The 25704-nt window shown below is 44.0% G+C and overlaps 1 long non-coding RNA gene across 4 annotated transcripts in view; it reads right to left on the reverse strand.

Moving 5' to 3' along the window:
- The window catches only part of LOC142603424 (uncharacterized), a 96381-nt gene that overhangs the window by 9331 nt on the left and 61346 nt on the right, over positions 1-25704 (reverse strand). For 2 of the 4 annotated variants that reach the window (XR_012837349.1, XR_012837347.1), the window contains exon 1: positions 2455-3124. The exons of 1 other annotated variant lie outside the window; for it this stretch is intronic. This is a non-coding gene — a long non-coding RNA (uncharacterized LOC142603424). Of the gene's footprint in view, positions 1-633; positions 3126-25704 lie in introns of those variants that run through there. One more of the 4 variants, XR_012837348.1, reaches the window with a different exon arrangement.

Raw genomic sequence — 25704 nt, forward strand, 5'->3', positions numbered from 1 at the left:
AAACCAGCTGTAACAAACTGGGTCAATTTCCCTTTGTTTCTATAGGTTTTGCCATATATAATTAAAAAGACACTGCCCATTAAGGTGCTTTACAAAGTTAACTAATACTCAATAAAATCTATGAATAATATTAAAGACTACAAAACATTTTTGGACATATAAACCAGGAAATTGCAGGCGTATAAAGTAAACAAGCAAGAAAACCCCCATAATTTAGTGCCTGTTACAACTAGTCTGGCAGGTGGAACAAGTAAGTGTATCACAGAACTGCAAGGAGCGTATGGATTGTATAAACACACAACGTAAATGGTGTTTACAAGAAGTACTGGGAAGGTATGATATATACTGGACAGGACTCTGCTCCCGGTAGAAGTTAGATAATGTCTGGTTTGGGGTTTTGGTTGGGGTGTTGTTGTTTTTACGTATTTGGGTTCAATGCTCAATTATACACTGAACACCCTGAGCCCAGAAAGGGTTGAGGTCACCCTGTTGCCATCGCCAGCCAGGCAGAGTGAGAAATAAAGTTTGGGTTTCCCTGCAGAACTCTGCCCACCAGCTCCTGACAAGGCGAGAGATACATCTGCTGTGAGTTATGAAAGGGGAAATGACATTTGTTACAAAAATTGCATTTACCTGATTGGAACAAGCAGCCCAACAGCTGTACAGGTTCCCATTTCAGACCTCACACTAGAGAGGTATTTTCTTTTTTTTAGCAGATCCTTTATTTAAGATGTGCAGCAAAACCAAGAAAGGTTTGAGGAGCGGAAGGGTCTGAAGCACAGATCACTATTTACATAGTGGAGGCGTCTTCAAAGACACCGTTGCCACGTCGCTGGAGAATCGACTCTTTGTGTCCTGGGGGTTTGTTTCCAAAGAATTTGTCAGAAGGACAAAAAGTTCGCATGATCTTTCGCGTGGGCTGTTGCCCATAACATGGCATTTTGTGCAGGACTCTTAAGCTGTCCTTGTTGATTCTTGGCAGCGTTTCCTTCATTATGTCACTTAGTACCAATTCTCACTAGGATTCAGGGCTGGGGCGGGTAATTTGCTGTTTTCGACAAGATTATTTGGCAATTCCTTGTTTTCTGAAGTTGTCACACTTTCTTCTAGGAACTCCTGCTATAAATAGCTTTTGGGTGGGTGCCAGGTATGTATTTTTTTCCAGGCAGAGGCCCAAACCAAGCAGTGAAACACTCCTATCAAACAGCGCACAGCAGAGTGTACTGCTATGTGACACTGGGAGAGGGATGTCATCTGTCGGTGATGCACCGTGGGAGTTGGTAGGAAAGCCCAAGCAGTGCTAAGAGCACCATCCGTCCCTCTTGCACTCAATTTATGCTTAAAATTATTTATCAAGCACAACTTTTACAAAGCCACACCAAACACTGGCAGAGCTCAGAGTCCTGCTTAAGCCATGCGCATACATTTTGCCCTCCGTGCTTAGCTGAGCACCCCCAGATGTATTAGGGCACATCGCAGGCTGAACACAACCCCCGCCCCAGCCCCACTCCAACCCCCACCTCGCACCAGCCTAACGCAGAGCAGCTCCATGAGAACTGAGCCTCCCACTTCTGCTCAGATCGTCTTCAACCGGCAACCATAGCAATCATTTGCATCTCCTGTCATTAAGCCTTCTGTTTGATCACAGCCAAGCAGCCCTTATGGGGATCTGGCACGCACTCACAACCCAAGCATGTTGGGAAAATGACTTCAAGGCTATTTAGAGAGGATTCCCATGCCTACAACAGTTCACAGTTCAAGGGGATCCCCATCTCTGCCTGCAAGACACACTGTTAAACACATGCTGCCAGAAAATTTTGCTTTGGGAGGGGAAAAGCAGAAAAAAAACTAAAAAAAAAAGCAGAAGAGATGACAAGAGAATAGGAAGTTCAACCACATCATCCTTGGCCTGGGACGTTTTAATTTACTGCAGGATGGCAATCCAGGATGGACCAGGCTTGGTTCTTCAGGGTCCCCTTTTTCTCTCCCCCACCCAGACTCTCCATCCATTTACAGCGGTGCCCCTTTTCCCAAGGCAAGCCATCACCCACAGGCCTGAGCAGGCAGCAATCCCTCCCAGTCCTTCAACTGCTCCTTAACTACTTCCTTCTTTCCAGACAACTGCACGCCAATCACTGTTATCTTGGCTACATCGCAACTACAATCCCTGAGCAAAGACCGGCTATTCTATCGCCAGCCGTCAATTGTTCAAATTGTTCAATTCTTCCCTTCCCCCTTACACCGAGATCGCATAGATCTTAAAATCCCTGCACAGTGCAGGGGGTGGCAAAGCAGCAGGAGGAAGGCAGGGAACAAGGCTTCCTGTGCTCCCAAACACAAGCACTTGCTGTCACAGCTTTCCTTGCCAGCTCAACTCATTTGAGCCAACGGTTGAATGAAATTAATAAGGCTGCGTCCCAGTCCCTGCTACGCTCAGTGTAGAAGCAATCTTACCATCGCTGGCACACATTCCTGGCTCTCTGGCAGACAGAGCCGGCGGGAGGCATCGCAGGATGCCAGGAGATGCCCCTTCTTGGGTTACGCACGACTCCAGCAGCAGCAGGGCAGCCCTTCTGCCTGGGGTCTGGCACCAGGACACGCAGCTCCTGCGCCGCGGTGACTGCTACTGTGCCAGCACTTGTTTGGATAATGATATTTTCAAGCTGACGCCTGCAGAGATGTTTGCATTTTGCTCCCATGTACCTCAGGAGTGTTGATCTCACAGCCTGGGATTTTCCTAAAATACTTAATGCTTTCATGGCCTTGCTTCCAGGAGGACTTTTGTTCCCTTTAAATAGACTTCAGTGCAGAGTAATGTGTCACTTGTTCTCTTGAAGATCTCGGGCTTTCTGGGCTCTAGAAATCCAGATGCTGGTTTTCCTGCTCTCATCTCTTGGCATCCTTTTCCTGCTCTCATCTCTTGGCAATGAAATGAAACCAATTTGCAAGAAAATCTACTGCAGACATTGTTGTCTTCGACTGAGTGGAAACTCTCAGTTCCTTTTGCTGTTGCTGGCTTAGGAACATTTGTGATTTCTGGCATGTTCCTAACAGGTATAAAACTTGTACAACTGCTGAATCATAAGCTGTGCAAGGACTGACGCAACACACCGCCTAGTCAACTTTCAGAGGCGGCCTTTGGCTGAAAATTCACTGGGAGGAGGGAGAGGTGAACACCAAAAAACCTCTGTGGGCCAGTGGCCAGCAGCAGCCGGGAAGAGGTGGCCCCAACCAGAAAGGGGCGTATGGCTCATGCGGCTTGGCCCGTAGAGGATTGGGCAGAGCTCCTGGGAAGGACAGCTCATTTGTAATGCTGCTCTTTCCCGGTGCGATGGCTACCAATGGGGGAAACGGCATCACGCCTGTCTGACAGCCAACTGCAAAGACAACGCCACCCCTCCTTATCCAAATACACACACCTAATGTCCCATTTTATCGCCCCACACACCCGAGGTCACTGCTAGCAAATTAATTAAGGGATATAATTAGCAACACTCTCTATGAAGGAAAAAGGGTGAGCAATGTTTAGTCCTGAGCAAAAACACACTTGGAGGGAATTTGGTTTTCTGCATCAGTTCTCTAATAGCCAAAAGAATATGCTCTGCAGAAAGCAGCAGCTGGAAGTCTGACCTGCTTCTCTCTCTATGTCTTTTAAAGCAGAAAGGAAAAAATTGCTCCAGACAGACCCTGCCATTGCCAGGCAGTAAGGAAACATGCTGGGCAGCTCCTGTTCAGAGGCACACGCAGAGATACCCTACTGAATGAGCAAGGCTCCTGTGTTTTGAAAGGATAGAGGTGTAATACAAAACAATGAGCACCATAAGAACTTCCTGGCCACAGTGATCTGTTGGTAATGGACCACAAGTATGTGATGGAGTTAGCGTTAGTATAAACAGGCAGGCTAGTAAATTCATGCTGTGTTAGTCATGACAATAGCAGTCACAGCCTATTGTAACATAACCAGAATTCATTAAGTGCTTCCCTGTCATCCATATGAGTAATAATAACAACAACAATTAATAGTTCAAACACGAACGAGTTCATCCTGCTCTTTTAAAAGCAAAAAATATTGCTGCCCTTATTTTAAGGATGAGAACCCAAGATAAGCAAGGAGGGTGACCTAATCATTGTTAGTCTTTGGAGTATGCGATCACTGATGGTGTTTTGGCACCTGGTTCATTTAGGTAATTATTTTTCTGATCCACCCATAAGTAGAACAACAGAGACAAAGATTTGGAAACTGAGAACAGATGTAAGACTGCGCTGCTTTGTAGGATACTGGATACTCTTCTCATTACCTTTGACTGGAGGCAACAGATACAGGAGTTTTGGGGAAGAAAGGCAGAATATGATGGGTGAATGCATCCTGCTTAGATTTTGGCTCCAGATCTAGTGAGCACCACAAGATTCACGCACATTTTCACTCTACCCTAAAGCTCTTGCTGTCAGGGATAGACACAAAAAGGGGGCACAAGTTTTAACATCTATCTGGAATTCAGTCTCTTGGGTCCAGACCCAGACCTAGTGTCACTGGGGCTGGATTCAACATGATCTGGAAAGGACAGAGGGCCACCTACCTCTGTTCCCACAACCACCATGAGGAAACATGTCCCACCAGGCAGAGTCAAGGCAGTAGTTACCAATCACTCCATAGTTCTAGTAAGCCTGTCCTGGAAAACTCTCCAAATATTGCCTACCGATCAGTCTTTACTACATCCCACTATTTGTGCTGAATTCACTGAGCACACAAGTATGCTACCACTTTTGCCTACCTCACAGTTGTTTATTTCAGATAGTAGAAACTTCTGCTTTCAACTTCAGACACACAAGCTCAATCCCTTTATAAATATAAAAGTTTAAGCCTTTATACCAAAATCTCCAAACACTCGATAAGCGCTACAGTAATCATCATAATACATATCCATCAGTCCTACAGTGAGTTTACAATCTTTATATATCAGATGAGTAATTTTCCTGGGGGACGCAGAAGTCAGTGGACTCCTAAATCCCTGTCTTGCTCTTTAGCACCGGAGCGGGACAGAGGACAGGTCAGGAGCTGCACTAGCTCCTGTGTAGCGAAGAAACCATTTCACCCTGTGCCTACCTCAGTCACATTTCAGTAATGCTGAGGGCTGCCAAGCTAGAGAAAAGTGCAGTCATGGAGGTACTCGGAAAGCTCTTGACTTAAACCAACTTATTCCTGACTCTGCTGGAAAGGCAACGGCCCCTCGCCACACCCAGACCTAAGTCAAGATCCCACAAGAGTGCCACAGACTGCAACTTCTCCCATTCACACCTAGGCCCTTACTTCAGCCTCAGGCTTGGCAGGCAGGCAGATAACTACTTGGTTATCTAAACAGGTGGCACAGGCAGCAGAATTACTAACTTTGGCACATGCCGCTCCAAGCTTTGTGCAATTGTATCCAGGAGTTTTCAAAGCTCTTGGATTTTGCGAAAGAGTTTGCAAAGCTGCAAGAGGCCGTTGAGACCACAGGCCTTGAAAAATCAGCTCAATCATGTCTCTGTTTCTTGCTTGCTTACAAAAAAAAAAAAAAAAAATCACCACTGTCTGCCACGTAATGTGCTGAATTGTGGAAGAAACAGGTTGTTTTCTTCATCATCCTGCCCTGCTAACCCAGTATGTGGATGCTGAGGAGGATCATGTGCTTTCTTGCAGGTTGGGGCCGGTGGACAGAGTGAGGGAGGATGGTGGAATTTCAGATTCGGTTTGGACATGCAGTCTAGCAATGCCAAGTAAAGAAATCTCATTGGGTTTGAGCAATGAACACGTCTGACAGGGAGCCATGAGACAGGTAAACCCCAAAGGAAATTGGGAACTCGTCCAAACTCCATCAGACTCAAGCAGATCTTTTCCAGAAGCCGACAAGTCAAATCACTGGTCCCAAAGCTACTCCTACTGTGACCCTCGTCTCGTTACATTGTCAGTGTTGTGATTTGCCCCGTTCTTGCTTTCCTGAGCCAGCTGCTCTGAAGCGAAGGTGGGTGGTAATGACTATGTCTGACTGCAGCATCCTTCCAAGCTTGGGAGCCTACAAGTCTGGCATATGCCCAGAGCGTTACCAACCCCACCTAATTCCCAGGAAGGATCTTCTGATGGAATGGCAGATACAGCTGCTTTCCACCACACTCAGGTCCCTTAATTCAGGGGGTACCTCCCTCTTCTCTGTTTTCTCATTTTCCAGACTACAATCCATCAGTAAGGGTCTGGACAGCAGGGAGAAGGATATCACTTCATAAAGGAGAGTGTAATGATCTTCCATCCCCAAACCCATGTCAGTCCCCACCTTGACACTCTGTTCACCTTGTTCAGCTGTGTCTGATGACTGATTTAACTGTAACTGCCATCAGACATGTCAAAACCAACGCTTTTTGGGGGATTTCTATTTGAAGTTGCACTCAGAAACAGTCCATTATTTGCAGAACTGGTGATAAAGAGGTCAAGCGAATCCTGCCAGCATCCAGATGACAAAGTATTAATTTAACGCATAAACAGTTATTGTTGCATTGTATCATACACCCTGTTCATAGCCTGCAGAAGCTCCTTTTCTCCCCAGCAGCTCTGGGCAACAGCAGACCTCTTTGCTCAGCTCCTGCACTGGGTTTGGTACGGCGGGAGGCTGTTAATCGTCTCTGCTCCGCACACACACGACCTGGTTGGCCTCACTTTGGAGACCAGCTGTATCAAGCTGTGGTTTTGCAGCATAAGTGATATAAAAGAGCAGCCCTGTGCAGCAGAGGACTCTGATGGATCAGATTGAAATAGCAAACTAATGCTGGTCTATCCAGGCCGCTAAGAATCAGAAATCAGATTAGGAAGAAGTCACTTACTGTGCTGTCCTCCAAGCAGGCATTACTCAGGGGATGTAATGGAAGTGGAAGGACTATTAGAAGTGAAATGACCAAACGACGCTAAAACACAGGGTGAAGTTTCCACTAAGGTACATCGTGCAAAGGGTACATTGTTGGGTGAGGACTGAGAGCAGCAACCTTTAATTACCTCCAAACATGACACCTTCATTGCTCACTTCAACTACTGGAGCAGGCAAGGGTGGCATACTGAGCTACATAACGATGGCGCAGTGCAGGGGTGGACAGGAAGGAGAGGAAATGAAGCCTTCTTGAAAATGCAGTACCTCTTGCCAATGAAAAGGATTTTTCTTCTGAGTTAAAAGACAACTGACATTTTCTTCCTGTTTGGCAGGATACTGGATCATTTTGCTCCTCACTTGAAGATGATCTTAATCTGGCTAATGAAGAGATAGGAAGGGCAAGAACACACTGCAGAGAATGGAACATGGAAAAGGTGCTGTGAAGCTTAGATCACACTGTCCATGAGGCAGGAGCTACCTGTATTTCTTATTTTTGTACAGCACCTTGTGATGGGGCAGCACTGTTCTTGTGTATATTGCTATGGAGAGGGGACGCCCCAGTGGGCTCATGTCCCTGTTTTTTGAGCCTGGTAAACATCTACGAAATCCTTTTCTAGGAACATGTATGAAGGGCATTTGGCACTACGTAAGATTACATGCACATCCACTGCTACTGCTTTTTAAAGAGAAGTTATTCATTCCTGAATCATGATAGAAACAGTTTCCTAACATCTCTGAGACAGTTGGAAAAGTTATTAGTTTATATGAACATACACACATATATATAACTGTGGGTGTATAACTGTGGGTCCCAAGGGGAACCTGGAAACCTGCCCAAGCAGCGGGGCCTCTCATATTACACAAGCTCCAACCTGGTTTCCTATTCTAAAAGAGGATGTTTGCGTTTTTGCCCCACAACCCTAACTGTCCAAAAATGTTCAAAGAGTCCATTAGCAAAATAATCTGAAACAATGAACCGTGAAAGCTCTCTTCCATTTACTATCAGCTATACTTTATCTTCGGTTACACAAAAGCTAATGACTAGAGGGAATAAAACAGAGTTCTTGATCAAAATCCAATCCTATTATTTTCCAGCTTGTGGAACAGAGACAAAACAACGTTTAAGTGTCTGTCATTTACCACTGACCTTTGAACAGAAATTTTCTGACAGCCCTTGTTTGTGTTTCCATCGGCGATGGGCTGTTTCACAGATTGTCGGCTGCGTGCTGCAAACGTGGTGAAGCATATGTGAGCCCACAGAGGTTTCGGTTTTTGCAGTCATCTGAATCCTAAAGCAGTTTAAATATCGTTTAACTCTCTGCCGTGTTAATGCTCCGAGAGTCACGCAGGCCAGCTGAGAAGACATAAACATTTCATGGGCTGAAGTGGTCATGGCTCTGCACAAAGCAAAGCAGTCCAGTCCCTTTTGGTCCCACAGAGCTTAGAGTATGAACCCAGCAGGATTAATCCCTCCAGTGAAAGACCAGAGAGCCCACGGTGCTTTCTGCAAGTGCCAAACACACCTTTGGAAAATGAGAAATGTACCCCAAGTAATTAAAACCGAATGTTATCATTATTAATTGCAGTCAGCTGAAATCACAAGGACCTGATAGAGCAGTGTCACAAACTGCAAGTCATCCAGATTTGACAGGGGTCAGTGCTGAGCATTTTCTAACTGGGTGAAAAGACCAATATGAAATTTTTGAAAAGAGGTGAAATTTAGAAATAATACTCCTTGGTGACAAAGTTGTTTGGAATTTATATACAATTTAACAAAATAATCTTTTGTAGAATATTTTTTAAAATAATGTAAGATTTATCAAATGTAAGTCCTTAATTATGTCTTAAATGCTACTTCACAGTTTTAATTACTCTGATACAAAAAAAACCTACAACATCTTCTATGTTAAATAAGGTGTTAAAATAAAAATGAGCCTCTGAATTTGAGCAGTTTTACAAAATTCTCCTGGAAGAACTATTTCATCCTCTGGTCCTGTGCCACTTCGTACTGGTCTCACATAGCTTTTCCTATTGATCTCGTTTCTGAGGCTGCAGGAACTTGTGACTTTCTGAAAAAAAGAGCTTGTATAAAAAGGAAAAAAAAAAAAAACAAACCCACCAAAACCCACAATGTGACTGAGAGGAGCAGAAACCCACAAGCGCTTACGTCAGCCTCACGTGTCAAGGATGCTCTGCTCATTCATACTGTGTGTGGGGCTGAGTCCCAGCTGCGGTCTTGGCCACGTGGCCGGCGCTCACTGGTGGGTCGGCCCAGGAAACATCGGCTGCCAGCCCCCATGGTCACCCAGCCTCTGAGAGCCCGGGAACTTCATGGATTTCGTACAAGCTCATACAGCGCCTACAGCAGTGACTTAGCGCTGCGGGAGCTCAAAGTGAAAGGGGAACTGGAGATGGGTTTTGGAGAAAAGTATTTCCTTCCCACAAGTCACATCTGTGAGGTTTAGGTTACCTCACAGAAAAGATTTTCTGGGTGATATCTCAGCAGCCCCAGCAAAACAACTGTCTCAGTGCACTGTAAATAAAAATCTGGCTTCTACGAAATTCAGTTTTCACTTCTGGAAAGAGCTAGCACATGTAAGATGCATCCACAGCAGCACAGTGTGAATCCTCTCCTTTCCAAGCGCACTGGCCACTTTGAGATACAGTCATCTGAGCTCAGATGGCTTCCCAGAAACTCTAACACAAGTAAGCACTGCTTTTTTTCTTTTCTTAAATACAGCAGACCAAAGACATGGAAGGGACCCTCCCTGGGGAAACCCAATCCCACCAACTGCCCCAGCCACTCTCAGCTCTTTCTGGGGCTCCTGCTTCCAGCAGGAACAGCGATTGCAATGCTCCTTCACAGACTGCACATCTCATCCCTCTGATACAGCCTTTGAAGCCACAACCCTTGTCCATCCTCTTCACCTCATTTACATAAAACGCTTACAGAAACCTCAGGTTTCCTGCAGAAGCACAGTGGAAATGAGGTGCCTGCTTCAAACACAGGGTTTTCGACTCTGCTAAATGCACGCCAGGGTTATTGCAACTCTAAGGTCACCAAACTGCAGCTGTGAAAAAGTGTCCCTGGACTACTTTTCTCAAGCTGGAAGCCTGTAACAGCCCTGCAGCTGTTACACAGGGTATTTTCTAGGTTTATTTATCTTCCTTCCTTCTCCCCCTCCCATCTCTGAAGTATTTTCTTCAAAATCCCAAGATAATCACCCAGTGTGTCAAAGAATTGCGTTCCTGGTGGACTATGGGTCATTTTTCATCATATCCAGTGTGGCAATGCAGGGTAGATCAGTTATTTGAGTTCCAGTTCAGACACACTAATCAGCCTGATCAGTGAAGAAACTCCTGGTCTTTCAAAACATTCACATGATTTCCACCAACAGATTATATTGCAACAGGAGTATGTGTTTTCATATTTCTTCATACCATGACACTGCTGGAAAAAAACATTTCATGACCTCAAGATAAAAGGAGGAGGAAATTAAAAAAACATACTCTAAACAAATGACACCCACTCACCCCCATATGCTTTAGCATTCTCCTTCCCCTGCTCCCTTTTTTACTTTCAGTATTTGCACTTGGACGTGCTCACGTCCCTGGTGAGCCTGGAGGTTGCAGCACCAGGCAATCAACTTGGTAAAGCTTCATTTGCAGCCTGAATACCGATCTAGCTCTCAGCAGACGTGAAGACCATTGCCCAGGATGACCACTGACCCTGGTAACGGGCTGCTTTACATATGCTGAAGAGAAAAACAGAGACCAGCTCTACTAGTGCAAAGTATCTATGAAGCCAGAAGCAGTCTTCCTCTTCCTCCTTACTGGCACTGAACAAGACAGAGGTATATTAAATATGGCTTTTTTTATAGAGAGGAGACACTGCCTTGCGGAAGCAGAAGTTTCTCAGCAAAGCAGCTGTCAAAAGCTCTCATCCAGGCTGTGTTGCTTTGACCACATTTTGCCAACACTGCTGAGAAGCCCCAAGCCAGTGCTGAACGTACAGCACATCCTATGCCTTGTGTGAATTTTGAACAGCAGTGCACCAGTGCAGATAGCTCCAGCTTTCATTCAAGACAGCTGGCTCAACCAGCCACAGCTCCCAAAAGCCTGCAAATTTATAAAGCTCCACATTTATTCCTGGGAGTCCCACAGCTATGGGTTTATCACATGGAAGCAAAGACCAGACCCCGAGAGAGGACAGAAACGAGAAGTAAAAATGGATGGCAGATCCCAAGAGAAGCATATGTCCTGATCTGGAGCAATTGACTCTCACCCATCTTATAGCACAGCACGGTGGCAAGGCACTGTCCCTTAGCAATTTTTAGATGGCATTTAAGACACTCTCTCCCTTCAGTATAAATGGGGTTTTGTGTTCCAAAAATATGTTAGTAAAACTTTCCTGCCAGTTCATCTCCTGTTCTTGGTGTAGGAAGATGTCGTAGGCTAATTTCCTGACAACGCACACTAAAACAGACCAGGAAACCAGCAGATTTCTCCTTTTGGTTATATTGTTAGGAAAGAGATTTCTTTGTTGCCATCACTGTGTTTTCCAGTGCCACTGTTTTAGAAGCCCAGGCACCTAGCTGCTGGAGACACTTGGGCAAGTTAGCACCAGAAGAGGACTTAGATGCTTCAGAAATCTTGTGCATTTGGACTCACAGGGAGCTGAGTTCCTGAGTCACCTCTGGGGAGTTTACTCACCACAATTAGCGAGCCCTTGCTGGAATAGTGGAAGCACATCTCAGCCTGGACACTGGGACTAAAGCAAAACAGCAGGAAGAGAAGGAAAGGGAACCAGTGCATGGAGCACACAGAGTATTGGACATGGCAGTGTGACCCAGCAGGCAGATGTGATGGGTGCAGGAAAAAGCAGAGAGAGATGAGGAGAGAAAGCATGGCCCTGCACACTCTTACTCACAAATATAATCCTTATTTGCCTGAGAAAAGGATTCAATCTTGCAAACTGCATGAGGATTAAAAGTAGGTTTCCAAGCTTTCCTTTACACACAGTTACTAACATGTAGCATTATTCTCCACATTGTACTGTAACTATTTTGCATTTTCCCAAAGCATTCAGGACTATTAATAAAACTTTGGATTCAAAAGCATGGAAACAATCCGCTTTGGTTTTCCTTTCCATAGACGCCCAGTGCTCCGATCCCAGCAAATGACCTAGATTCCTTGGAGAAGAAATATAATCACTCACAGGGAGCCCATGCTGAACAGATCACAATATTTGTTCTCTGATCCAGTCACAAAGACGTCATCAAGCTTACACCATGCTGACTTCTCACGACTAATCTGCACAGAAATATCATCCAGGAAGCTCTTTACAGAGAACAGGAAAGTGCAAATACTACGATCAGGTTTTCAGCTAAATGGGCACGTGACGCTGTATTTTAATTTTATGTTAAATGTCCTAGCCAGAAATCTCATGCGGCAGCTGGTCCTGAGAATTCTGTAATATGATAATTAAATGTCTGCCTATAAACAAAAGCGTTTGTATTACAAGTGCTTTCCCATGGCATTTAACTATGCAGCATGAATCAGAGGCAGGCACAGAAGCAGTTCTTCCTGGGTCTAAGCAAGTCTCCTATTCTATCCCAAGAGAAATAGAATGGCAATATGTGATCTTTCCCCAGCAGTGTTGCTCAGCACAGTCCTAGCAATAAAAATAATTAGATCTCTTACATTTATAGAGTATATCTATCTTTTATTCCAAAGAATTCTCAAAGCTATTTACTAACTATGCATCTATCTCAGCATTTGAGATTGCTGCTATATCGTGGGTTGATAGCAACAGCAAAGTCTCATGCGGACTTTGCAGACTCTCTGGCTCTTCTTTTGTTAAGGAATGCAAAGACTGGTACCAAAACCTCTGGCAGGAGGAAAAAAATCCCATACCATTAAATCCCGCCACTCCTGAAAGACAGCTGTGTACAGAAACACAGGAGTCCAGGACAGATCATGAGAAAAAGTGCCACAGCCAGCTGGAAGCACATGTTGAATTCAGGTGGCTAGGATATTACCTCCAAGGAGATGTCCATGCTAAAGACTTGATCCAAGAAGTGGATCCCTGCTCTCCTAATACACACCCCAAAGGCTTGCACAGGAATCTACCAGCAAATTCTCATTATATAGGTATCGAAAGGTTGGGATAAACCTGCCAGCAAAAAGCAATAAAACAGGGACTCTGCCAGCTCTGGCAGTGCCTATTTCTTCCACAGACTTTCTCACGTGGGTGCAGCACACAGCCACCGTGGGCTGGACACTACTCCCAGGCTAATAAACCCTCCTCAAAAGAGCAGAGCAGTGCAGAGGATCCGAACGGCTCCTTACAATTCCTATCTGGCTGATCTGGTGTTGAGCCCGAGTTGACCCAGACAAGCAATGTACTTGTGCTCACATAACCTCACACGTGAGCTAACACACTCTGACAGATAGTAGTGTACTGACTGTGTGTAACGCAAATAACCAGAGGCCCAACTCTGATCTATCGACGCCCATCTTACCCCAGAGTAGTGCCACTGATTTCTGTTGAAATACTGCCAAGGTTAGACCGATTCAGGAGAGTCCAGATGTAATTTTGCCTACTGAAGGCAGGACTGCATTTTAAGTGAGAACAGATTTAATTAGTGCTATTTTAACATGATGAGTTGAAGAATTAGGAAAGGGGGGAAATAAAGACAGACAGAGCTCCAACAACTATAAATTTTAATCTCCCCACTGCGAGCTCAAAAAATGCTGGAGAGTTGAGGAAGGGAAGAGAAATTACCAAAGGGAAATAATGTCTCTCCTAACAAGATAATGCAGGGTTTGGGAAATAAAACCAAATAGAAAAAGCCTGGAGTTAAGAACCCTGCTGCTTAAAAGCAGCACTGAATTCCCATCACTGCAGGTTATAATGGAGTGGTTCTGCTTTGCTTTGTATTTAACATTCTACATTTCACTCCTGTTCACAGACCTCTGTGGAAAGCCAAGTTTTGGTGTGGGATTACGGTGCAATAGCTGATGACCACATTAGCCATCTGGTCTCTTGCAGGTCCGAGCACAAGTCCAGGTCTTTCTCAGCCAAGAGTCGTTGGCCAAATGAAGTGACATTTCTGATTTGCATGTCAAACTGTTTCCACTACTGCATGCATGTGGGCGTAGCTGCGGTTTGCTGTTTAGCATGGTTGAATTGCCTTCAAGATCTGCAGGAAGAAGACTTCCAGCCGAGACCAGCCGCTAATGGCTCACCTGGCAGAGCTGCCGCCCATGGCCTAAGCAAGCACTTGCCAAGTTCAGACATGGCTTGTGATGAATGAAGAACGCATGCAACAAGTCTAGCCACAGCTAAACAGACTCAAACACCTGGCCGGGTGCCAGCAGATGCAACACCACACATTTTACAACACACAGAGAGAGGGAGTGCGATCGTGTATCTCCAGCAACAGATTAGGCTCAGCATCTTGCTCTCTTATTTGTGGGAAACCTGGTCTGCCCAAGGTTCGTGCTCCAAGGAACTAAATATCCGGTGACATAAACTCCAAATGGTACCTGAAATTAGACTGAAACACGTTCTTGTAATTGGCAACAGGCAAGAACTTTTATCTGCTTTAAATCAGAGCAGAAAGGAATGAAGCAGTTCCAGGCGGATCTGCTATGTGGTGGAAATGCCTTAAATGCTCAGAGGAGCACAGTATAAAAATGGAAACAGCCTGATATAAAGCCTCTGACGTCAGAAGGGCTGTTTCCTCCAGCCTCAGCCAGCTCTAATAAAAATCCACTGAGAAATTCCAGAAGAAGCATTTACTCTGGAGTCCAAAAGACTTATTCAGTGTCTGCTATAGAAACAATTTTGAGAACTTATTTACTGGGGCTGGTGGTAGCCCCGGTGCACTGCCCAGTGCCTTCTGCCGCTGCGGACAGACCCACAGCCCACGCACGGCTGCCCAGCCGGTTACCAGCCATCAGCTGTGCGCTTCCTCCCCTGCTTGTGGTAAAAAGCAGCTACATAAATTAATAAACTGCATTTCTTGGAGGCTGCAGCAATCATTCCTTTCTCTCACAACTGCAGCAGGTAAATCCCACGTACAAGGCTAATTCTGTCATAGCACATCGCTCTGCAGAGCTTCACAGTCAGCCATGCGTCTCCCTGTGCACTCCCAGGCGCATTCAGTGACATGAGGACTGTTAGGTCTCACAGCTCTCCCTAACTGCTAGTCACAATCCTCATCTTCACATCCTCAGTCCTTCTCCAAAAGACTCAGCTTGATTACATCTGACCTGGGCCTGGACATTTTCCCCCCCACCTGAGGCAAGGACACCCATGGGGGAAAAGATGAGCTATTTAATGACCTTCTGACATTTTTGTAAGGTATTTGAAAGGTGAAAAAGTAAATAAAACCATGCATGGGGGAACGGCCTATTTCTCTCTGTGTTGTTTTCCATCACCTCTTTAGAAAAGGAGGCTGGCTGACTGCAGGCCGTGTACCACGCGAGGAGCTCCCTGCAGAGCACACGTGTACGCACACCCAGCCTGCACCGTGCCCACAGTCCTCAACAAGGAATCAGGCCGACTTCCAGGGTATTTATAGATCTTGAAAAAGAGCCAGAACCCTCTCTCCAAGAGGATGCACAATTTAACATTGTGCAAAGTCATTAAGCCTCACAACACCGACTGTACAGCCCTGATCTGGTAACAGGGCACGTGAGCAGCCCACCAGACTTCATTAGATTAGTTCACATGCTTGCAGGCACATTAAAATACCCTTGCAATCCTACCGTGATCAGAAATAGAAAAACCAATCGCTGACAATGGTACAAGCATAAATGTACTCTTAAAGTTTAGCATAGGCCTTTGCTAATGGCAAAGAAGTCCAATGGTAGAGACATGAATTTGCATTTTGCATTGCACAACGGTTCTTCTCTGCTCCTCCCTTTATTTATCAGAAGGAAATATTTTACAGTTTCTCATTTTTATTTTATATTTTTACCCCATTTTGAAGGAACCCCAGTTTTTAGCCCTCTGGCACATATTATTGCACATGCAGAAGGCCTTTGCAAACAGCCCCAGCTGTTAATGTGGATGAGGTTGGTGGTCTAAATTAAAATAGTTCTCTTGTACCCTTGGACTTTCTTTAGCCTGTCTGATGGAGGAGATTAAGGCAATGTAAGAGGAAGTAAAAGTTCACAAACGGATGATTTGTCAAGGGATTTCCACAGGTTAGCTTTTATTTAAAGCTTTCTCAATCATCTTATCTTACTGGGCTTTAAAACTGGAACAGTCACCTTGGCACCTACATCTATTCCCTGAAGTGTAGTTATAAAAATGGCTGGGGAGGCCACTTGAGTTACCAGGACACTGACAGCCATCTGCTGTGCTAACGAAGGCAGATAATCAGCAGGCAGTTGAGGCAGCCATCGCAACCAGGATGAAATAAGGTCTATGCACTACAGCCCTTCTTCCAAGAGTCACAGGCACTGGAATCCAGTGGATCCCCAATTTACAGCTTCTCAAAAGTGGTTTTCTCAATCTCTAGATTGTAAGATAACTTTGGAACATAAATTAAGCATAATAGGCTATATCTACTTGGCTCTGCCAAGAGCCTGAATTACAAGCTCCAAACCCTGAACTCCCTTAAGCCCCTTCTCAGCAGAGCTGCATCCTGTCACACGGGACTGCGCGTGCAGCAAGATGGGTATTTTTCAAATTTGACCAAGGATGTCAGTGCCCAGAGTTACATGAACTCCGTTTCCCCACTCCATTCCCATGCACACGTTTCTACAGGGTCTGAAATTTCTGGATGAAGAGTATTATTTCATTTCCAAGGGGTATTACTGCTGGTTAGCTTTGTTAGGTCAATGCTCTGGGAGAGTTTCACTGAACTCATTGGAGCTCTGCCAGAGAAGAACCTGACCTAAAATCTCCCATCTGGGCTCATGAGCAAAGCCATTAATATGGCTTCATTCAGCCAGACTGTGGGCATCTAACTTCAGGCCCTCTATTGCACCCTGAAGCCTGGAGGGACCTTTGTGAACAACTGACAAAAAGCAATGCCAAAACCTGCTGGCACAAGAAGGCTCACTAGGAACAACTTCTATGCGGACCATGTTAGCGCTATAAGAAATATTTGTTTTTCCCTTAACATTTTTACTGCAGTCTGAGCAAATCGCATTTCATTGCTTTCCTACTACCGCATTAACAAAACCAAGTTCTTTTAATTAAAAAGTGGATATAAAGCCTGAAACCCCAAGCGATGGATAGACAGATAGACATATTGACTGAAGACTCCTCGGCTGTTTTGGTGCTATGCCATTTTCTGACACTGTAGCAAAGATCTGTCTCCTGAGTGGCAAGTAGTGAAATGTATTTGCTGTCTGTAGTTATCTGCTGCTCAGATTCAAGTCATTCCAAATCATTCCCAGCACCACACTATGGAGATCTTTCTCTGCCACAAGGGGCTATATGCATCCAATCTCCATGCATTTACAGTTCATAACTGTAGCTGTCTAGTAATGCTCTACATATGGGCTAGAAAGAACATTATTGACAGCATATTGCTTAAACTGGGTGAGAAACTACTTCTCAACCTGTTTTCAACCTCATAATTCAGCAGTGTCCAAATTAATTTTATGATAATCTCATGCATCAATAAATTCAACTCACAGGTGGCTGACAGAACCCAAGATTTTGAAAATTATGTGCATTCCCCTTCAGGGAACAGACATGGGCAGAAGCAAAGGCTTGATTGCAGCCTGTGTATTTTTAGACACGTTAATTAAATCTGCCACATCATTTTAGATAGATGGCTCTGCAACTTTAATCCCAAGGTGCTGCCTTTCAGAGGGATTCCTGCGGGAGTCAATTATATTTTGTTTGTATAGTGTTAACAGGTGGTACCTGCAACTCTAAACTCTGGGCATGGAAATGAAAATCCAAAGAGCAAATTCTGTTCACTTTGCTAAAACAAATGTAATTGCAAGCAAATATCCAAAAGCCCCCCTGGGATAAATTACCTTTTCTGAACTCCTCAGAAATATAGTTTGCCCATCTATCCCAGGCCAGCTGCTGGTCAAGTCTGGCTCCTTGCTCAAGGAAAACTAGGATTGCTTCCCCTTTTTCTCCCCAAACCTCAGTACTTCTGGTTTCCTTCCCAGCATTGGTCTGCCAACACCCAAGTCTTCCCTCACAGGCATGGGAAACTGATGAATTATCCTGTTCAGCAAAACTTTGGTGAAGTTAAGGAAAAAAAATAAATAGAGGGGGACATCTCAGGTATGATATTTTACCCACATGATTGAAGCTCTGAATCTGCTAAACTAGAATATAGGCATGGCAACAAAGACAGCAATCGAAAAAAGTATTTGTGCATTTGTTGGGATTTTTGGAGCACCCAGTGGCATGAGATCATACTCACTAATCGCTCAGTTAAAAATCCCTTAATTTTGAAGGCCCTGTGACAGTGATGAAGTTACATTGCTAGCTAGTACAACAGATGATTATTAGAAGGCAGGTACACAATAACCATAAGAAGAGTCAGTAGGATTGATTAGGTTTGTCAGGATAATGGTGGGTTGAGCTCAAGTACTTTCAAAATAACTTGACATGATTTCTGCTGCTGGTTGGACAGATTTTAGGTTGACTTGACCTGACAATGAACATCCCACAGTCCTTTCCTTTCAGTTTGAGGGGATTTCCTTTCTTGCCTAATTTTTCCACAGATTTACTATGTTAAACCTGGTCCAGCCCATGGCCCATTTAGCTGACGAAGGTCCTCTTTACTCTGTGGGCACACAGCACCAGTTATCTAGTACAAGAATAAGCCCGTATTTTGGCTGTTTCTAAATTGTGATGGGAAAAGATTCCTGTCTTGTTTTCCCAAAGTTTGCAGTTTCTGTACTGCATGTATTGCTTACTTCTGACACTCAGCTTTTTTGGTTACTGCTTACTACACTTGTGGTTTCTTCTCTGACCAGCCAGTGAGCACCCTGTCCAAGCTTTTAAACAGTATTATTAGGCTTGATTTATGAGGTCCACACCCTCTAAGACCACAGGGTGTCTTCAGTATTGTTGATCTCTGTTAAAAGCAATGAGTTTTCATCCTAAATTCACTGCCAAAGAAGTTTTCTTGGCTATAGAAACCTGACTTTAGCCAGCGAAGTTTTTCCATGTAGATGGTAGAAAGGTTTGATATAAAACCAGTCACAAGTTGATAGTACAGTTATATCTCTCCAAGTTTTACTGATTCAGAAGATCTGACAGGCAGGACAGGGCTGTTCTTTGATAAGGGAATTGTCAAAAGAGGCCAGATTCTATCACAGAAATGAGAACAAAAAAGACCAATGAGGTTGGAGGAAGGGTAATATTCCTATTCACTGCTGTACATTTTTTTAGTGAACAGAAGTTCAGTCTAGCATTATTATAAGTGACTCAGACAGTGAGGCACCCACCACATCCTTTGGGACAATATTCCAGTATCTGGTGAAAAGTTCAGCCTAAGTTCAACTTTCTCTTAATTACACCCTTTTATCTTTGTTATATGCTCTTTAGGTCACCATAAGAAAATTTGATCTCTTCTTGCTGAGGCAAAATATATAATAAGCCTTTTGCATTTTCTTCTCAATCCTAAAATAAATCTCCCCAAAATATTATTTAATGTTTACCTGTGCTACTTACCCATAAAAATTCATTTTTGCTCACATGACCAAGGTCAAGGAACACAATATAACATACTTCACAAAAGTATGTCCTTGTGATATTTTCAACATAGCTAAGTATGGGAAGGACCACCACGTCTATAGAGCCCCAACTTTCAATCAACAAATCAAAGAGACTCAACCACATTGTCCGGTGACTTTGGAAAATAACTCAGCCTACATGAAATCACTGGGATTTTGTAACTAATTTCAATGGAAGCAGGATTTTTTCAAATGAGCATTTCATTAAATGGACTTTCTGTGATTCTCCAATCTCTAGAGGTGAGCTGGACTTGGAGCACATGGACAGAGTTGATCTCCATGAAAAAAAAAAAAAAGCATGAACACAATCTTCAATTTAAAGAGAAAAAAACAGCTCCCTGAAAACTGTGGTAGGAGAAGGGTTGGTGCACGATTGCAAGGAATATCCTGTTCTGATGTCAGGTAAGATGCACATCCTTCTCATTTCGTACCTACACACATGGCATCTGCTCATAGTTTCTCACGTGGGAGTCAGATGCCTTCTGGTTCCTTGGGCTTCTTCCTCCACACAAGTCAACTAAAGGCCACAGCATCCCTCATGACCATGGACTGCCCCAGGTGCTTTTACCATATGGTGCTTTTATGGATATTGCATTGCCTTCCCCATCCAGGTATTACACAGTTTCCATGTTGCTTGCCCACTGTCACGAAAAGCAAGGTGACAGAACGTATGTGACAGCATCACTGACCCAGAGATTCCTCTTCCTCTCCAGAGCTCCCTTTTATCCATCCAAAGGTTGTTTAGTATATCAGGTCTATCTGAAAGCTGCCCAGGGGTCATTCATAGCAGCAGGTCATCTGGGCTGATTTGTAAATGGTGTCAAGCAACCCTTTCAGACCCAGATTCCAAATACACCAAGAGGCTGTTTCAGGAAGAGAAGGGACATTTGGATCACAGGCATCATTATCTTATCAGCTGTCTTGTAATTCTGCCAAGCTCCCTCCTTAGGGTTTCTTATACTAACAGTTCCTCCATACTTAGGCCTCAGTTCTGTGTCATTTTGCTTGCATATCAAAGGGTGAGTTAAAAGCTTCATCAAGTGGGAAGGCAGATGCACACATGCAAACACAAATGGCAAATTCTCTGTGCTTCATTGACTCTGGGATCTGAGGGGCAGGAAAAAGCAGAATGAAATCAGGGGAGTAAAGCATCCAGCCAAATTACATCTATCTTCACACTAAGATTCCCACAGAGGTACCTGAAAACCCCAAGAGAAATGTCATCTCAACACATTTAATCCTTTAAAAGAAGAATGAGAACAGAGCCACAAGTCTATTTCACCCATAGTATGATTTCAGGCCAGTTCCCAGCTCACAGTTATCATCAACACTGAAGAGTGGGGCCCAAACCAGTGAGATTCATTCCATTGAATCTGGACTTTTATTCCTGCTGGAGCTGGGGTTTGGTTTGATTCATTAAAGACAGGAGACTCGGGGTGGTCTGGCCTAGACTTCAAGGACCGAGTCACTTCTGTATTCTGCACCTTAACTGAAACGAGAATATCGTCTGAAAGATGCTCCCTTTGACTTGCTTTCTCTGTCTTCAGTGGAAGGGCACACACACTATTAACAGATGGAGCTTATTTAATTTAATAAAGGCTGATTTTAATCAGACTTAGAGTCCATAGCAATTAACAATGAAGTCCTCAGTTTCTGCAGAGGTCATCAGTCGTTTCTCTCCCAGACAGCTGGGAGAGATGTGGTGGGGTGCAGGGAGGTGACAGCCAACCCATGCTGGCCTGTGTGCCTGGATCAGGGAACAGCAACATGCTCCATGCTTGCTGGTCAAGGAGAGCAAGCCTCAGTAATAATCTCTCCAGTGAAAAGTACTGCCCTCACTCAAAACCACTCTGCATCAGGATGAGGCTTTTTCCTGAGCATGGTAAAAAGCTGCGCACACACCTGACAACCCACACAGGAAACTAATACATGTGAAAAATGCAACTTTCCAAGCATTTATGAGCTTCAGCTATTTGTATGTTTATACATAGCCTGCACACAGGCTCATGCTTGAGGGCCACCGAATGCCTGAGGCCACGCTTGCAAACCTGCTCGATGTGCTCGCTTCACCAATGTGTCACCGACAGACAGCCCAGCTAAAGGCAGAATCAAATACGGTCATCAACAAAGGAAGCATGAGCCATATTTCTGCACCGAAAAATTACAGCCTGCTTTGCTGAACTGCTAAAAAATTCCCCCCAAGCTCCAGCTGTTTTCAGAAAGTGAGCATCTCAAATCCTCCGGTCATTTCGGAGAGGAGTACCTAAGCTTGCAAAGTGACCTGCCTAAGTCATACCAGCAGTTATTATCCTGCCTGGTCCCTTGGCACTCACTCTTCTCTGCTTTGAATAACTTTCCTTCCCAATGATTCTGCTGTTAGAGTCAATGAAAAAAACCACCGATATTCAAGACCAAGAAGGCAGCTTCTGAAATAACAAATGAGAGAAATTACTGTCCCAAAGAGAATATGAAAAAAAGCCCAAAACAACAGTGAGAACTGTAAATACTATAAATTTGCTCCCTGTTTTCCCACTACATTAATAATGTCAGGATTAACGTCCACAAAACTGTGTATTTCAAATGCCTGAGAACAAGAGAGATTGTAAAGCTGACCTGTTCCTTTGCCAAGTCTTTGATTTCTGCATTATGCTTCCAACAGCTTATGAAAAATGTAATATAAAGCTCTAGATGGTAAACTGAATTCTATTTTTTCCAGCATCCAATACAATTCAAAGCATAAAAACAAAGCACAAGGTGGCATTTTCCCCTTTTGTAAAGGTACACATCTTTTCCTCTAAAACAACAGCAAAAACCCCCCTTTTTATTTCTGCTGCCTTGCTCCCCTTCTGGGAAGTAAAGGAGAGGTGCCGTTGTCCCATTAAACAGCATGTCCACCCGCTCAGATAAGGCAGGCTCGCCTCTTGAATTTGCATGTGAAAATTACCCTGCTTCAGCTCTGGAAATTATGCTTGTAGGTGTAAAGAGAGTAGCTTTTCTGCTTTGAAGTTTGCAAGGCAGCAACAATGAAGGCAGGAATTAACTCAATACCGATTACCAGCTCTTGGTCTCCTCCACATTAGACTTTTGAACACAGAACAGAAACACACCGAACAGCCAGGTTACGTTTCTTTTTGCAATCCAAAGCCCTCAAAGAGAGGAGACGAAAGCTGTATTTGTTCCTGGAGCCCAGCCTTTCCTCTGAGCTGTCTGTTACTGACTCAGGCTTGTGTTGGAAAAATACATCTTCAGAGAAGTGCCAACATCAAACACACAAGAGATTTTACAGGTACACGTATTGAGGCCTCTCTGTGAAGTGCTATTTCCAAATGAAAGCACGACCAGGAGAATGCACTGGAGTATTTTAAAAAGAAGAGGGGTGCTCGCATTCTTCTCTGGGCTGCTATCAAACATGGACTAACCTTTTGTTTTGGTTTGTTTTTTTCCTTTCTTTCTAATGGTCCCTTAATTATCCTCACAAAGTTCTAACTTGGATCATCCACCGGGATATCACTTAAGCACACACTTAACTCCATCATCCTTTAAACAAGCAAGCAAGCAAACAAAAAAGCTCGTGCTTCGCATACTGTAAGCATAACTCATACTGAAACAGCTAGTTATGCACGTCCCCAAAAAGGGAATGCAGTGACAAAACCCAATCCTGAAATCCACCATCCCTGCAGCAAAAGGCATCAATTAACAAACACACAACAGCTCTGGGCAGCAGTAAGGAGAGGGAAGCACATCCCAAGGCTGCTGGCTAGGTACCCTCCCACGGCAGACAGCTGTAAGGTGGAGCTTCAGAGGTTTACGCAGACCTCGTTGGTCTCCCAGCCTAATCCACACTCTTCTGCAGGGGTAAGAAACTTAATCGATATAAAGAGCCCTGGTCAGGATGTGCCTTGCTTTCTGTAGTCATCGTTCTAATTTCCTGAGGGCTTCTGCATTGCTCTGTAATGGATATCAATCTTCCTGGTGCTCTCCGTACTTGATAAATGCCACTTAAATGAAGATCGCCTAGAAAATAGGTGAGAAAGGCTTGGGTCCATGTTGACATTTTTCTCCCCCAGTCCCTGAATACTCAGTGCACCCTTCAGCTGTGACTTACATACACACAAACAATTGTTTCAGACAGTCAGAAGAAAAAATAAAACCATGCGGAGGGAAAATGCAATTATTCTTTGATATTTTAATAATGATCCCTGAAAGACAACTTATTGGATCAGTGCCTCTGTATCCATCTCAGTTTATGAAATTAAAACCTTTGGAAGATTTAATAACTAGTGAAAGCAGAGTTTGGGGGGAAAAGATATGCCTCCAGCCTATAATTTTGCTCTTTTCTTTTTTATAATTTCCTCAAGCTAAAGAGGAAGGATATAATAAAGTAGATAATTCTGTAGCTTGAAGAGTATGCTTGGGAATTCAGCCCCATCGACAAGCAGTGTATTTTCTGACAGTATATATCACCTAAGTTTTGAAAATGTAGTAATTAGAGTCAGGTAAGCCAATCAAATGAGAAACGTGCAGAAACACTGCCCAAAGTCTGGAATAAACTGCCATAAACTGGCTGCTTGCTGCCTTCTACCTTGCTCGGTGTTTGCTCTCACATTCACAATGTCCCCTCTGAAGGCTGTTACTGAATATCATCCCCTGAAGATTAGGCAGCCTCTTGTGGGCAGCCCACCTTTCTTCTTGGCCATTATTCGCCTATTTGTTCTTGTGTTTACCTTTGATGTACTCTTGACAGCAATTGGAGTTAGGCCCAAATGTTGATGGGCTGAATGAGATGAGCTCTTTTGATCTTCCCCTGCAGGCCTGTCATGTCCTGCCAGATAAGGAAGTTGAAGGTTGCACGAGGACAGATGTTAAGTATCTCAGTGCCTCAGCCAGATGTGTGGCTCTGTTACAGTCCCCAGATACACAGGCAGGATAGTTGGGTCGTGGTTTTGTGGAGACCTACAGCCGCAGGAGCAAAAGGTCCCTCTTAGCCCTTGCTCTGTTATCTAAGTTAGTGACCATCTATCACCAGCAATCTTTGATCAAAGTGTGGAAAGACGAGGTTAAATTGAACCAAGGGCTGATAACTGAGAACAGGACTGTGATAAATTCACAAAGAACCTAAATACTCAGGCTAAGCATCCAACTTAAAATCTACACTGACACCTACTGAAATTCTAACAGCAGACAGCCTTTTCCCTTTGCTTGCAGAATGGCATGTGTTCAGAGAGCTCTCAAGGCCAAAATTCACTTCTTTAGATTGGCTAATTTGAGTTGGCCCATTAAGTATTCCTGAAACAGTCTTAGATAGTCAATTGTAATCTAGAAATGTTCTGTAGATAGGGCTCCAGCAGGAATCCTTGAAATAAACCGCAGTAAAAAGAGAAAATGATAGTCCATAATAGAATCACTCCATTCAACATAATAGAAAATAAAGCATAATCAGTGATTTGAAGAGCGACACACTGTACTAAGCACTACGCATTACTCATTCTCTTCAAATGATCAAAATTGCCAGGATTTTCTCGTGTCTAGAGACCAAACAACCCCATAAAGAAACTGCTGAATATCAAGAGGAAGATTTTTCTCTACCAAGAAAAACCCTTTGGTGGCATTAAAGTCTTGCAGTCTGCATCTTAAAGGCTGCAGACAGTATTCAAAGGAACAATTTTAGATTTGACGATAGCCACGAGTGAGTCCCATTACACCTCTAAGCCAGCTTCCCAGCCTCTGGACCTCACCAAAGGATCATTTCTTGAACATAAGAGAATGAGGAACATTAAGCTCAAAGTGAGAGTAAATCTACCTGATGTATTGTTAAACTTGTCAAGCCTTTGTGATAAATTACCAGTATCTAACCTAGAGCGCCAGTCGCCATTGTAGAAGAACAGCATTTGTTGCACAGTATGGTCTCGCTGCCTCTAGCACAGCGCGTGCATAAATCTTGTTAGTGAACTAACATAACTAATGCTTTGTGTAAGCAGTTGTGTGTATGATTTGAGTATTTAGGAATTCAACCTTCCGAAACAAACTGGCTTTCACATGTACCCATGGTAGCTACTTAGTCAAGCCAGTAGTCACTAAG

This window comes from Balearica regulorum, chromosome 12 (assembly GCF_011004875.1).
Source record: "Balearica regulorum gibbericeps isolate bBalReg1 chromosome 12, bBalReg1.pri, whole genome shotgun sequence".
In the NCBI taxonomy this organism is placed as follows: domain Eukaryota; kingdom Metazoa; phylum Chordata; class Aves; order Gruiformes; family Gruidae; genus Balearica; species Balearica regulorum.